Source organism: Lynx rufus, unplaced genomic scaffold (assembly GCF_022079265.1).
Source record: "Lynx rufus isolate CCGP_SWC_20201006 ecotype Redwood Valley unplaced genomic scaffold, mLynRuf1.p SCAF_7, whole genome shotgun sequence".
In the NCBI taxonomy this organism is placed as follows: Eukaryota; Metazoa; Chordata; class Mammalia; order Carnivora; family Felidae; genus Lynx; species Lynx rufus.
The window spans coordinates 63818491-63833878 of NW_025814889.1; the positions used below are offsets into that span (position 1 = coordinate 63818491).

Genomic DNA, 15388 nt, shown 5'->3' on the forward strand with positions numbered 1-15388 from the left:
ATTATATATAAGCATCCTTAACTTAAAATCCACCTTTTAAACATTGTCCTGAAATGAACAAGGATTTTAAATTTGTGCAGATATTAATATGCCCACTACAAATACATATAAACTTAATTCCAAGTCATATTGCCAAGTATCCTGCTACTAAATTTAAGCTGCAATTAAGCCTTTTCTCCCAAGAAAACAAGACATATCTGCCAAGAGAGCTTAAAGACTAGTGAATAATTTTTTCAAGGCTTGAAGCAAATGAGGTCTTTCCAAAAATTAAGATGCAGACAAGAGAACAGAAATACAAAATAATACCTATGTTTTTGCCCAAACAAAACCAAATAAAAAAACAATTATGATGGGCTTGAGGTGAATTAAAATAATTTCTAATATCTCAACTTTTATTTTTACTTTTATTTTTACCTGAAGTCGTATTTGCAGCATCTTGGCTCTTGCCATGACGATCTGCTTCTAGCCATTGGTACAAAACTACATAATGTAACAGAAACAAAAAACTTTATAAACAAAGAAACACAAACACAAAAACAAAATGACTTTGAAGAATGGAAAATGAGAATAAAAAATTAAACAAAAGCAATTAAACATGAGACTTTAACATCAATGGAATGTAGCTTAACACCAACAACATGTGGTTTATAAGCTATTAGTAATAAGAAAGCAAAGAGAACAGGTAATTGTATCAACATAATAAGTGAAATACTATTTAAACATCTGTAACAGTTATTCATATGGGAAAAAAGCACATATATTCCTCCTGATGCTGATTTAAAGAGAAGTATTAGGAGAAAACTAATGTTTCCATAGTCAGATATAAAAAAATATGATAGACGAAATGACCGACTTTAAAAATTACATCCCAACTTTTGTGCACCTATCAGAACGGCTAAAGTCGAAAAAACTGCACCAAATGCTGACAAATATGTAAAGTGACAGGAATTCTCATTCCTGGTGGGAATGCAAAATGGTACAACCACTTTGGAAGACAGTTTTGCAATTTCTTAACAAGACTAAGCACAGTCTTACCATATGATCCCATTGCTCCTAATACCAAGAGGAGCAGCCTACAGTATACCTGATGAATACTTGTCACAACTATCAAGGACATTAAAAACAAGGAAGTCTGAGAAACAGTCATAGTCAAGAGGAGCTTAAGGAGATATGATAACGGAATATAATGTGGTACATTGGATGAGATGCCCCAAGAGAAAAAAGTACACTAAGTAAACACTAAGGAGATCTGACATATATAGAGTATAATGGGCTGAAAGTATGCTCTGTAATGAGATTCCATTTAATCAACAATCCCTTTATGTGCTATTAACTAGGAAGTGTCAACTCTTGAAGGAAAGTTTACTACAGTAAGGACACAGGCTATTAGAAAATTCACACTAGACCTCTCTAACTTAGCAGCTTTGAAGAGTGTTAAAACTTCTGAATGGGTTACCCAGACATCTACAACTTTTAGACATTCAGTCTTCCCTTTGAAGAGCTAAATAATGACAACGTAGGGTCCTAAAGGCCAGGGAGCCTTCCTATCCATACCTCAAAAGTCTGAATTATCTCAAGGCAATTACAAAGGCTAAACTTCTAACCTGGGGGGCTATTTGACCACAGATATCGTGAGAGTTCTATATCCTCATCAAGATTTGCTGAAACTTTGTACACTCTCCTTTCGCAAAACAGCAACAAAACAAAGAGCTGGTGAAGGTGCCCATGGAACTCGTGAACTGAAGATAAAGGAACTGATCCATTACAAAGGCCAAAGACACCCTGAAATCACCAAGGAAGTTATTTGGATCTTTCCAGACAGTCAGATGCTGAACTGACATTTGTCAACAGGAATATATGGCCCCTAACGGACCTCTGAATAGCCCTCACACATATACCCAGTGTGCAAGGTCACTGGCTAAGGGTGCCCCAGTGGGCACACAAGTCAGTGCACTCCTCCAGGATATCGCACACTCCTGGGAGGCAAACAATTGTTATGACTGGGACCAGCAAGGAAGAATTTGAGAAGCAGACCTCACTCATTAAATATATACCTATTTTTTTTTTTTGCCTTTGTAGTTTACAGGAATAACTACTCATTAGAGTAAAGAAGTAGCAGAGTAGAGAAGTATTAGACCATGACAGAAAAATCTCTGCCTTTGTCTCTCAAAAATAAATAAACATTAAAAAAAAAATCTCATTTGGAAAAAAAAACAAATATGGACTTTACAACTGACAATGAATATCACTCTCACAAAAATGAGATGCAAAGTGGGGAAACTAATCCATTCACTAGTCTAACAATTCTGCCTAGCTCTCGTCTAAAGGCTATTATGCCCTGATCAAGGTAGAAACTCTTGGCTGCATTGAGGGTATCGTTAGGAATATTAACCAGTAGTTCAATTACTTCATATAGACCCTGTTTCTGGTTTTACCAAAGAAAAAAAGAAAAAATATAAAAAGTATTCCAGATCCACTTACACAGAGAATTATACATAAGCAAAAATCTTTTTAGATTCAGATATTCAATTATTTTATCCTTGCCTCCAGATTGCCAAAGTCCGATTATCCATGGTCTAAATATTTCAGAGAATTTCCAGGGAAATAAGTGCATCTGCTTCATGCAAAGCTACAATGTGACTCACCATTACATCAAATTTGGATTTCAAAGCTCACTTTATAACACATATATTTTAAAAGATAATGTAATAACTAAAAAAAGAAATATGACAAATATTTTTACCTAACATACTAGAATGTAAATGGGTAGTTCTAGAAGGACTGAGCTCCAAAAAATTCTTAACTCTCATAAAGCATCTGAAATATGTTACAATACACAGTCTGCTACTATGTTTGTAGATGATGTTAGAATACCAAGAATAACCTTTTTTCACTGTGGCTGGAAGCATAAGATCTGACTTTTTGGTGGCTCCATGCTTCCTCTCATTTGGCACTGAGAGTAGGTACCCATAGCTCTGAGCCAGTGGTGAGAGATTTCTATAGCCTGTGCATGGGGTTGCAAGTGGAGAAGGATTTGTGAGATGTGTGAGCACTGGAGCTATTTCTCGGCCTGAGTGGTCCCGTTAATCCCTTTCTCTGAACCTTCCCACTCTTTCACTCTTCCCGGTGAATCCCCTCCCTCATTATCCATTTCCACCATAGCCTGTGTCTGACCACAGCATTTTCTCCACAAAACAAGGACAAGCCTCACAGTATTTCCCCATCCTTCTGTCCCCAAAGAATACCACAGAAGTCTAGGTGTTTTAAAAAAAGCTTGCTGATAGGAACAATGACAACAGATGGGAAGTTAAAAGGTAATCTCTTTTGTCCTGTCCCTTTTCAATTTTATTCCCTTTCCCTCCAAAGGGAAAGTTTAAAAACACACACAGAGATACACATAGGTAATAAATGGTTGACAGAATATTTAGGGTCAAGAAAATTTTCCTATTATTTTGCTAAAGGTGATAGGAGGAAGTGGGATGCTGCCTAAGAAATCCATGCTGAGGCAGAGAAGGGAGAATGTGGTGGTGAGGTAATTTTTCTCCTTCCCATGTCTATCCTTATAGGTTCCCAACTGTTTGTCTCTAAAAACCCCTGCCTGAATTGACATGAGTTGGAGTTGGAGAGGGAATACTGGACAGCAGTAGATCCTACAAGGGAGACTGACTAGGGAAAGGGAAGCAGGGGCAGGGCAACTTTACACGTTGGTTAAAAAAAAAAAAAAAAGGAAAAAAAAGGAGCACTCCTCTGACATTCACAGAAAGCCATTTCCTATACATGCATTTTCTCTTCATCACATGTAATTGTCCTCTTCAAAACAGTTCCCCCAGGAGGCTGCATATTCATTATTCATTCTAATGGTTCTACCACAATTTAAGTAATTTTTGAGCAGGTGACACTTAAGGTGAGACCTGATGAAGTAATAATAATCATCATAGTTAACATGTAGTGCTTACTATAGGGCAGGTGTTATTCTAAGTGTTCTACATACATTAAAGCATTTCATCATCACAGTTACTCTATAAGGTAGCTCCTATTTTACCATTTTACAGATGTAGGACCTGAGGCACAAAAAAGGTTAAATAACTTGTCCAAGGTCAGACAACTAGAAAATTCAAACTTACACAGTCTGGCTCCAGACTGTGCTTTCAATTGTACATGTGAGGTCATCTCAGAAAAGAATATTTCAGGCAGGGGAAACAGCAAGTTCAGAATCCCTGAGGTGTCAGTGAGCTTGTCATGGCTGAGATGCAGCAAGGAGGACAGTGCAATGCATTTGAGTGAGCTGGTAGAAGATGAAGTCAGAGAGGTAGCCAGGGCCAGATAAGACAGGGCCTCACAAGCCTTGGTAGGATCTTTCTATCTTGTGTTAAGCATCATGGGAAGTAACTGTGGAGTGTTTTAAACAGAGAAATGACTTTGTTTTAACAAGCTCACCCTGGCAGCTCTGAGAAGAGACTGTGGAGGGTTAAGAGTGGAAACGAAGATACCAGGTGATTAGGAAACATGTTTTGAGGACATAAAAGATATGATTTGCTGACAAGTTAGTTGTGAGAGAAAGGAGTAGTCAAGAAGATATCACAATGCCACAGTTTCTGGTCTGAGCACCTGGATGAATAGGATAGCTATTTACTGAAATGGGGAATAATGTAGAAGGAGAGGGTCTTACTGAAGGGTTGGAAGGCTGGAATAAAGAATTCAGTTTGGGATATATTAAGTCTATGATGCCTCTTAGTTATCCAAATGAAATTTTTCAGTCAGCATTTAGAAATCAGAATTTAAAATTCAGGGAAAAGTTAGAAAATTCAGTATCAAATAGATGGTATTGGACATCACAGGGCTGGATAAGATCACTGAGGAAATGAGTATAAATGAAGAGAGGCTGGGGTCACAGCCCTGGGAAGCTCAAGAATAAACGTTAAGAGGTTAGGAAGAGAATGAGGAACTGGCAAAAAGGTAAATGAAAAATGCAGCCAGTGACGAAACAGAAAGACCAGAAGCATGGGTATCACAGAAGCCAAGTAAAGACAATGTTTTAACAAGGAGAGAGTTGACAGCATGGAAATCACTGGTGACCTTGAGGAGATTTCTGTGGAGTAGTGGGAGTAAAAAGTTGTGTGGAGTTGTTCCAAGAAACAATGCAAAGAGAGGAAGTAGAGGCAGAGAGTATAAATAAGCCTTCTGGAGAGTTTTCCTGGAAAGATGAGAAATGGAAAATAGTGAAGGAGAACAAGGGAGGGAAAGGGTTTTGTTTGTTTAAGGACAAAGAGGTATTAGTATTAACTCATTCAAGTAACATATCCAGAATGCCTACACTGAGCCAGGCACAGTGACCGATGCTGCGTATAGGACTGATTAGTACAGTCCAGTCCTCTGGAGATCTCTCATTCTCCTATCTTGCCTTCCCAATGCCACAATAGAGAGCAGACTTTGCCCATTCCATATGCTATTATGGGGCTGATGCAGGTTGTACTGCCCAGGTAACCATACTTTCTATCCCCAACATACAGGTTACCTACTTTATCCTCATAAGGTTATAAACAGGACACTGAATCCCTTGAAAACTACATTCTCTCCATTACATTTTTTCCTCCTGGTACTCCTAGAAATGGCCCCAAACCATTCTCACTTGGATAAGCCATGTTGCACCAGTGTGCAGCCACTACTGGTTCTGGATCTGTGACAGCCTTCAGGTGCTCACCAACATCCATATTCTCTCCTTGTCAATATCCTTGCATCTGGGTGAGGGCCAAATCACTAGTTCTTGCCAATGAAATATGAGCAGAAGTGATGTGTGTCACTTCCAGGCTGAGGTACATAACCTGTCTGTCCTTTGCCATCCATCAGCTAAAGGCAAATGGAGATGAGGCCTTAAAAAAATGAGAAGGTCACACAATGGAAGAAAACTTGGGTCACTGAATGTCTCTACAAAAGAGCCCCTCCCACCCTGGCCTACATTAGATTAAACAATAAAAGAGAAATAAACTTTTACTGTCTCAACCCATTGACAGTTTGTATTGTTGTCATAGCAATTAGCTATTTATGTGTTTCTGGATTACCCTGAGTTTTTATTTGTGTTACTGTTGATCTTCTTACTATGATACCAGTCCCTGACTATACTGTGTCTTCTGTTCCTTGGTAATTCTCTAGATTGCTTTTCAGTGTGCTCAAATACATAATAAATGCAGTTCTTTAAACATGGGAGGAGAATTTGCCCATTTTTTATGGATGCTCTTACCTTTCATAGAAGCCATATACTCACTACTAAAGCTATTAATCAAGACCAAGGTTTTAACCCATGATGGTCCTGTTAGCCTTTCTAAATACACAACTTCTAAATCTAGTCAGCGATCCTGCAGGTCTAAGTTGCTGGTCACAAAGGGAATCAAGCAAAAGAAGCTGAAGGGATCTCTGAAAATTCATAGACCCTACTGAGGAATAAAAATCAGTTAAAGAGACATAAATCCTGGTAATCTTAAGAGTTTAAGATATTAATATAAGCATATCAACATCAACTTAGTAAATTTTGAATTTCTAAGAAATTCACTGATAAGAACAGATACTACACTTGATCTTAGCCAAAAGGCCAAGAAGCGATAAAAATTCAAAACATACTTCATTATTGATTACATCAAAATTAAAGAGCCATGCTATATTTAGCTAACACCAAATACACTTCAATTACTGAAGTTCATTCACTGGGAGCCAAAAGAGTATACAACACAGTTATTCTGTTTCAACTCCAATTTACATAATTTAATCTGTTACTAACCATCTGAAGTTGGCACAGATGTTACCTGTTAAAGGGCATGGACCCCACTAAGACAGCCCTTACTTCAGAGGTCCCTAGCCCACTAGCCCTTCTGACATAGTGGCTATACATCTGGGGCGTTCCCATGACTATCAGGTTTGATAATTCACTAGAGCGACTCACAGAACTCAGGAAAGCACTAAACTTATGACTGCAGTTTTATTGCAAGGGATACAAATCCTAAGAACCAAATGAAGACACACACAGGGTGAGGTCTTAGAGGGAATGCAGAGCTTTCATGGTCTCTCCAGCAGAATCAGGGTATGTCACTCACCACCACTACACATACACAACAATGTGTCCATCAACCAAAAAGCTGCACTAAGCTTTGGTATCTAGAGGGTTTTTAAAAAAAATGTTTATTTATTTTGAGAGAGAAGAAGAGGTGGGGAGAGGAGGAGGGACAGAGAGAGAGAGACAGGGAGAGAGAGAATCCTAAGCAGGCTCTGCACTGTCAGCCACAGGTCCAACACAGGGCTCGATCTTACAAACTGCAAGATCATGACCGGAGCCAAAACCAAGAGTTGGATGCTCAACTGACTGAGTCACCCAGAAGCCCCAGTATCTAGAGTTTCTAGTTGGCTTCATTACATAGGCAGGGCTGATTCAATCACTGGCCATGTGACTGAACTCAAATCTCCAACCTCCTCTCTTCCCCAGAGGCCTGGATGGCTCAAGTCCTCTGGTAACTAGCCCCTATTCTGAAGCTATCTAGGGGCCCTTCATTAGTTACTTCACTAGGATAATGCTCTTACTACTCAGGAAATTCCCAGGCTTCTAGGAGATCTGTGCCAGGAACCTAGGACAGAGAGCAAACAAATTCTTATTAGGCACTGTGCATTCTATCAACCACAGAACACAGTAGGCAGATTATTTGCAAAAATAACCTTGGCAATTAATTTGAGATCTAGAGTCCTCTGATAATGATGAATAAACAAAGCACTCTGCTTTTTTTTTTTTTAATTTTTTTTTTTCAACGTTTATTTATTTTTGGGACAGAGAGAGACAGAGCATGAACAGGGGAGGGGCAGAGAGAGAGGGAGACACAGAATCGGAAACAGGCTCCAGGCTCTGAGCCATCAGCCCAGAGCCTGACGCGGGGCTCGAACTCACGGACCGCGAGATCGTGACCTGGCTGAAGTCGGACGCTTAACCGACTGCGCCACCCAGGCGCCCCCAAAGCACTCTGCTTCTAAGCCATGCTTTTCATACTTTTCCTTTTTTAATAAAATGTGAAACAAGAAAAAAACTTTAATCACTTAAGTACTGTAACTGATATTATAAAACCCTATAAGAGAAATGGGTCCATAATTTTTAGGTTAGTCATCAAAAAAACAGTGCTTAGTAAGTGATTTTTATTACTCGGAAAAATATAACAGTGATTTTCAAATAATAACTATAGCCAAGAAAACAAGGCTCTAGTTCTATGTGAATATCCTGGGTTCTAGTAGTTTAGGGCAAATCATAATTTCTTTGAGCAAAGGTTTCCTCATACATAAAATACAGATTATATAACAACAACACATTAGTATTGACATCTAACTTATATGAGAATCATTTATGTAATGTATTTCTGAGAAAGCATATTAATGTTATTATTTGATGCTGCATGTTATACAATATAAAACAAATCTTCCCTATTGCTAAAGAACTTATTTTCTGGTAAAATGACATCAGGAGAGCCACCCTTTGCTTCCAAGAACAAAAGAAAGGCTCCTAGCATTAAAATATTTATAACTGACAAGTAACACTATAGGGCTAGAGTTCTAAGATGATTCAAACTGAAATATTTCTGCTGTATGACTCAAAGAAGCAGTTATTTGCTCAGAGCCAACCTAGATTTTTCCCTTCGTTTCCATTCATTACTTTTCGCTGCCAATACTCTCCCCCCAAAAATTTTTATAAGGAGTCAGAAACCAGTAACTCAGTTTAGTTTACACAGGGATACCAATGGACATATACAAGAATACCACTTTCTTCCTCGTACCCTCTTAAAAAAAAAACAAAAACCTGCATAAGAAATCAACAAAGTTCTCTAAAGGAAGGATACACATTACAAAGTAGGAAAAGGAGTATATGTGATTTACTAATGCTCCCCTACCTCACGGTCTATGAAATTATTATCATATGAGCAAGATAGGGCAAAAAAATGTTACTAAAATTCACTGAGAAACAAAATCTTCCTATAAGAATCAAACAGAAGCATTATTATTCCAACAATTACTTGGAGTTTTTTTTGCAGCTAGAATGGCTGTGCTGATGTGAATATTGCTAAGTAAGAGTGACCTCAGAGTCTCTTCATCAGTATGCACTTTTATCCAAAGGCCCTCAAGTCCCTCCTCTAACATGCTGAGTGTTAGCTAGAATATTCAGGCTTTAAAATGAACTGCATGGGGGGCATGATCTCACAGTTCCTGAGTTTGAGCCCCATGTGGGGGTCTGTGCTGACAGCTCAGAGCCTGGAGCCTGTCTCAGGTTCTGGGTCTCCCTCCCTCTCTGCCCCTCCCCCACTTGTGGTCTGTTTCTGTCTCTCAAAAATAAATAAATGTTAAAAACAATTAAAATGAACTGCGTGGGATGCCTGGGTGGCTTAGTTGGTTAAGCATCCGACTTTGGCTCAGGTCATGATCTCACAGGTTCGTGAGTTCGAGCCCTGCATCGGGCTCGGTGCTGACAGCTCAGAGCCTGGAGCCTGCTTCAGATTCTGTGTCTCCCTCTCTCTCTGCCCCTCTCCTGCTCACACTAGGTCTCTCTCTCTCAAAAAACAAATAAACATTAAAAGAAAAAATTAGGGACATCTGGGTGGCTCAGTCGATTAAGCAGCTGACTTTGGCTCAGGTCATGATCTTGCAGTTCATGGGTTTCAGTCCTGCATCAGGCTCTGTGCTGACAGTATGCAGCCTGGAACCTGCTTTGGATTCTGTGTCTTCCTCTCTCTCTGCCCCTCTCTTGCTTATGCTCTGTCTCTCCAAAATACATAAATTTTTTTTTAACGTTTATTTATTTTTGAGACAGAGAGACAGAGCATGAACGGGGGAGGGTCAGAGACAGAGGGAGACACAGAATCTGAAACAGGCTCCAGGCTCTGAGCCATCAGCAAAGAGCCCGACGCGGGGCTTGAACTCACGAACCGCGAGATCATGACTTGAGCCGAAGTCGGACGCTTAACCGACTGAGCCACCCAGGCGCCCCATAAATTTTTTTTTTTAATTCTGTAAAAATTTAAAATGAACTGCATGGATTCTAATTCTTAAAATGGTATCAAGGGATAGCACAGAACTATGAAATTATGATCCACATATTCTAGGACGAAGACAACGTGACCTGCCAGATAACAAGGACCTTCCCAGAGGCTGTGATTCCCAAAGCTACTGTCTAGCATATTTTAAAAAGTTAAGTCACATCATCTATGGTAGAGAGAAAAAAAATTTTAATAACTTCCTAAAGTTTTCAAAATTAACAGAAAACAATCAAGGCTAAAAATGAGAGCGAAGAGTGGAATTTTTCTCTTCCCTGTAGGAAAAACAAAGTCTTCCTCCCTCCATCAGACAAACATAAAAGAAAACCCTCAAGATGATCTCAAGCCCTGAGTTTCAAATCACAATTCCTACTATCCACCAAGAATCTTGCTCACCTGTTTCAGTTACCAGCAGCCTTGACTTAACACTTGCGAAACCGAATTCCTCTCCCACGAAGCTTTTCCTCTGTTAACAGTGCCACAATTCATGTAGTTACTAAGTACTGCTATCTACTTATTCATCCATGAAGAAAAAAATCAACACTAAAAGCAATCCTATCAAGAGACTCATATTCACTGTTTTTACTCCAGAACTCAGAGTACTATCTGGTTCTCCTCTTCCTCCATCTGGACCCATCTCCTTTCCTTCCATATTCAAATAATCACTAAATTTTGCAGTTTATACCTCCTTAACATCCCTCCAAATCAGGGTTTCCTTTCCATCTTCACTGCTATTTGTTAATTCTGAGCTTCAAGCCAGACTCAGAATCTTGCTACAGTTTCCTAACTAACTGGTCTCCCTGCCATACACTGTACACTGAACTCCCCTTCTAATTCATGTCATTCTCTCTGTTCTCTCTGTCCCTCTTTTTCTTTTGTCAACAAGTAATTTTTTAATGTTTATTTCTTTGAGAAAGAGAGTGTGTGTGTGAGCAAGGGAGTGACAGCGACAGAGAGGGAAAGAGAGACTCCTAAGCAGGCTTCATGCTCAATGTGGAGTTTGATGCGGGGCTTAATCTCATGACTAGTCCTTAAAGCTGGTAGGGCCTCATGACTGTCTCAAATGAAAGCCTATAGCAGAAGTGAGACTGTGGTTTCCAAGGCTTAATCATATGAAAAGTGCCACGCGTTTCCACCTCACTCTCTTGGAATACATGCCCTTAGAGTGTAGCTACATACAGTGCTGTCAGAAAGCCCAAGCAGCCTCTGGAAAAGCCCATAAGGACAGAAACGGAGGGTCCTAGCCCTTATTCCTTTGTTGGACAAATATATTCTGAGATGGTCACTTGTGTGGCTTCACAGGCTAAGGTTATACCCTTGTGAGTAGAGTATTGTCTCCCTCAAAGGAGGTGGATGGACAGTGCCATTGTTAATCAGCTTGGAAAAATACACCTCATGACATGAAAAGAAACCATGAAAGATCGGACTTAGACTGACATGAAGAAGAAACTCTTCTCTCTAGACTTCATTACCTTGAGCCTAGACTACGAGCAGTCCAAATGTGCCTAACAACTCTCCTCACTTTTGGGAAGAAAATAAATATCTTCCATGTGGAAGCAGATCTTGGTTTCAGCAAGGAGGCAAACCTCTATCAGGGAAAGAACACAACTCTCTAAAGAGTCCCAAGGGACCAAGTGATTCTATGAGTAATAAGAGCAGTCACACTGATATTTTCCTAAACTGGTTAATGTCACTTTCCATTTATGATTTCCTTCTATCATCTTTAAGTATTTTGTGAAGTGTTTCTGTTTTCAGCTATAAGAAATAAGAGAGTCCAGTGCAGGAAGAGCAAGCTGTACTTGGCAAGACCAGCAGAGCTGTAGCAGCAATGACTGGTGAGATCCCCAATAAGATTTGGGATTGGAAAGTTCAGCTGCTCATATCCAAGTTGGTCTTCTCTCTTCTCTACCAATTCTTAAGAACTGGGCAGTTATCAAGGGAGATTGCTTTCAGTTATCTCCATGGGTTTCTCTTTTGTTGCTCCCTACATATTTGTGTTCCATTGGGTTCTGTCCTTGTTCATTTTTTCTTACTCTACATGTTACACTCCACAGTTCACACTACCACCTACATTAATGACTTCCAAATATATATCTCTAGCCTAATCACTCTTCTCTCCAGGTCAACATTTTCAAGTACTATGGGAAATCTTTACCACAGGCTGTTAAAAGCCAACATATTCTATATGCTTTTTTAAAATGTTTTATCTTTTGAGAGTGAGCACGCACGTGGGGGAGGGGCAAAAAGAGAGGGGGACAGAGGATTCAAAGCAGATTCCACATTCACAAGCTGACAACAGCGAGCCCAATGTGGGGCTTGAACTCATGAACCACAGGGATCATGACCTGAGCTGAAGTCGGACGCTCAACTGACTGACCACCCAGGCACCCCACAATGTATTCTAGTTTGAACTCCTCGTATGTCCTTCAGACTACCTCTTCTTTCTCTATTCCTTTGGACTCTTCCTTCTCTTTAAAAAAGGCTGAGAAAGGGGCACCTGAGTGGCTCAGTCGGTTAAGTCTCTAACTTTGGCACACGTCACAATCTCATGGTTTGTGAGTTCAAGCCCCGTGTTGGGTTCTGTGCTGACAGCTCGGAGCCTGGAGCCTGATTCGGATTCTGTGCCTCCCTCTCTCTCTGATCCTCCCCTGCTCACACTTTCTCTCAAAAATAAATAAAGATTTAAAAAAATTATAAATAAATAAATAAATAAATAAATAAGGCGGAGAAAAACAAAATGCAATGAAAGAAATTCCTTCTAGCATACAAAGTGTTTTCTGTAATAAACAAAGTTCAATATCCTCGTAACATGGAGAATCTTAGCTGTTCGTTTCTGGAGCATACATATAGAATAACTAAGCTTTGTATGACCGTGGGTAAACTAGTTTTTCTTTTTTTCATAAAGGAAAATGGCAGTGATAAGTGAAGTTATGTTTTAAAAATAATAACTATCATAAAGATTCTATTCTTTAAAAAAACTGTTTTGAGTATAGTGACACACAGTGTTACAGTAGTTTCAGGTATACGACATAGTGATTGGACAATTCTATCCTATGCTCACAAGTGTAGCTACCATCTGCCACCACACAACACTGTTACAATACCACTGACTATATTCCCTATATTGTGCCGTTTATTCCTGTGACTTACTCCTTCCCTAACTGGAAGCAGGTATCTCCCAACCCCCTTTATCCCCACACTCCCCTCTCCTCTGGCAACCATCAGTTTGTTCTCTGTATTTATAGGTCTAAGTCTGCCTTTTGTTTGTTTATTCATTTGTTTTTTAGATTCCACATGAGTAAAATCATATGGTATTTGTCTTTCCCTGACTTGTTTCATTCAACTTAACACCCTCTAGGTCCATCCATATTGTCGCAAACAGCATGATCTAATTCTTTTCTATGGTTGTGTCTGTGTGTGTCCATGGTATATACACACCACATCTTCCTTATCCATTTGTCTACTGACAGACACTTAGGTTGTTTCCATTATCTTGGCTACTGTAAGTAATGCTGCAATAAACATAGGCATACATAGATCTTTCTAAAAATTTTTTTTTAACGTTTATTTATTTTTGAGACAGAGAGAGACAGAGCATGAACGGGGGAGGGTCAGAGAGAGAGGGAGACACAGAATCTGAAACAGGCTCCAGGCTCTGAGCTGTCAGCATAGAGCCCGACGCGGGGCTCGAACTCACGGACCGCGAGATCATGACCTGAGCCGAAGTTGGCCGCTTAACTGACTGAGCCACCCAGGCGCCCCCATAGATCTTTCTGAATTAGTGTTTTTGTGGTCTTTAGGTAAATACCCAGTAGTGGGATTATTAGATCATATGGTATTTCTATTTTTAATTTTTTGAGAAACCTCCATACTGTTTTTTCCCAGTGGCTGTATCAATCATAAAGGCTATTTTCAAAATTCTCCTTCAAATGTTAGAAGTGAGCATGACAGCAGCATGCCTAACAGCATTCTTGACTTGCAGAGTTACTTCTCCATTTGCTTACATCAATTTTTCATTAAAAAAAAAAAAAGCCACGCAACCCTTCAATAACATGAACCTATTATTCAGGACTGATTTGTAGTTGGAAGAAATGCCCTATAGTTACTAATATAAAACAATATAAGCAGTATTTCTAACAAATATTGTAAAAGCCACAAAAATTATTTATGTATGTGTGTCTGTGTGTATCTCTGAATAAAAGGTAACCCTGGAAGAAGATGATCCATATATCATCACCCAAAGCCCATAATTTATAATAGGGTTCACTCTTGGTGATCTCAGAGTTTTAACAAATTTGTAATGACACGTATCTACTATTTATAGTATGGTACAGAAGAGTACAGAAGAGTTTCACTGTCCTAAAAATCCTGTTCCCTACCTATTCGAATACCCCTCTCTGCCCCTAACCCGAAGCAACCACTTAATCTCTTTAGTGTCTCCATTTTCTGTCTTTTCCATAAAGTCATATAGCTGGAATCATATAACACATATATAGCCTTTTCAGCTTGGTTTCTTTCACTTAGTAATATGCATCTAAGACATCTAAGACATCTAATATGCATCTAAGACATCTTCCATGTCTTTTCATGTCTTGGTAGCTCATTTCTCTTTGGCACTGAATAGTAGTCCACTGCATGGATGTATCATGCAGTCTTTTTATCCATTTACCTACCGAAGAGCATCTTGGAAACAACACTTCCAAGCTTCCAAGTTTTGGCAATTATGAATACAGCTACTATAAACATCTGTGTTTAGGTTTTTATGTGGTATAGATTTTCATGTGGTATAGGTTTTCAACTCTTTTAGGTAAATACCAAGGAGTATGATTTCTGTATCAGACAGTAAAGTGTGTTTACTTTTGCAAGAAACTGTCAAACTGTCTTCCAAAGTGTACCATTTTTTATTCCAACTGGCAATAGAGTTGTGAAATATTTTAACATTTATTAGGTTAGTTAGACATTATATTTATGTTGTCACCCTTGACAACAATGGCTCTGTCATCATTATAGCTACTTTGTAAGTTACTTAACAATGGATTGTATTGACAATAAAAGATTATATATAACTAAGTTATATATATAACTAGACAAAATTATACACTACCTATAGAAAACAGCATTCTGTCTACTTTAACAAATAAACCAATGAACTCTTACAATGAATCTTAACTATTATTTTGAAGTCTGTGAGTAGCCAAAGATATGGACATCCTGGAAATGACATATTTACTTCCTTCCCAATTTTAAGCGAGTAGCAGTGAAAATAGTCTAATCTGCAGGAAACAGAATACGCTTTCTTAGTCAAGAATCACAAATTCTTGGACTCATAAGAGTTCTTA

The 15388-nt window shown here is 39.0% G+C and overlaps 1 protein-coding gene and 1 pseudogene across 1 annotated transcript in view; both read right to left on the bottom strand.

Moving 5' to 3' along the window:
* The window catches only part of DENND5B (DENN domain containing 5B), a 197329-nt gene that overhangs the window by 117439 nt on the left and 64502 nt on the right, over nt 1-15388 (bottom strand). The gene's annotated exons all lie outside the window — the stretch shown is intronic.
* LOC124502834 (uncharacterized) lies at nt 6395-6598 on the bottom strand (annotated as a pseudogene).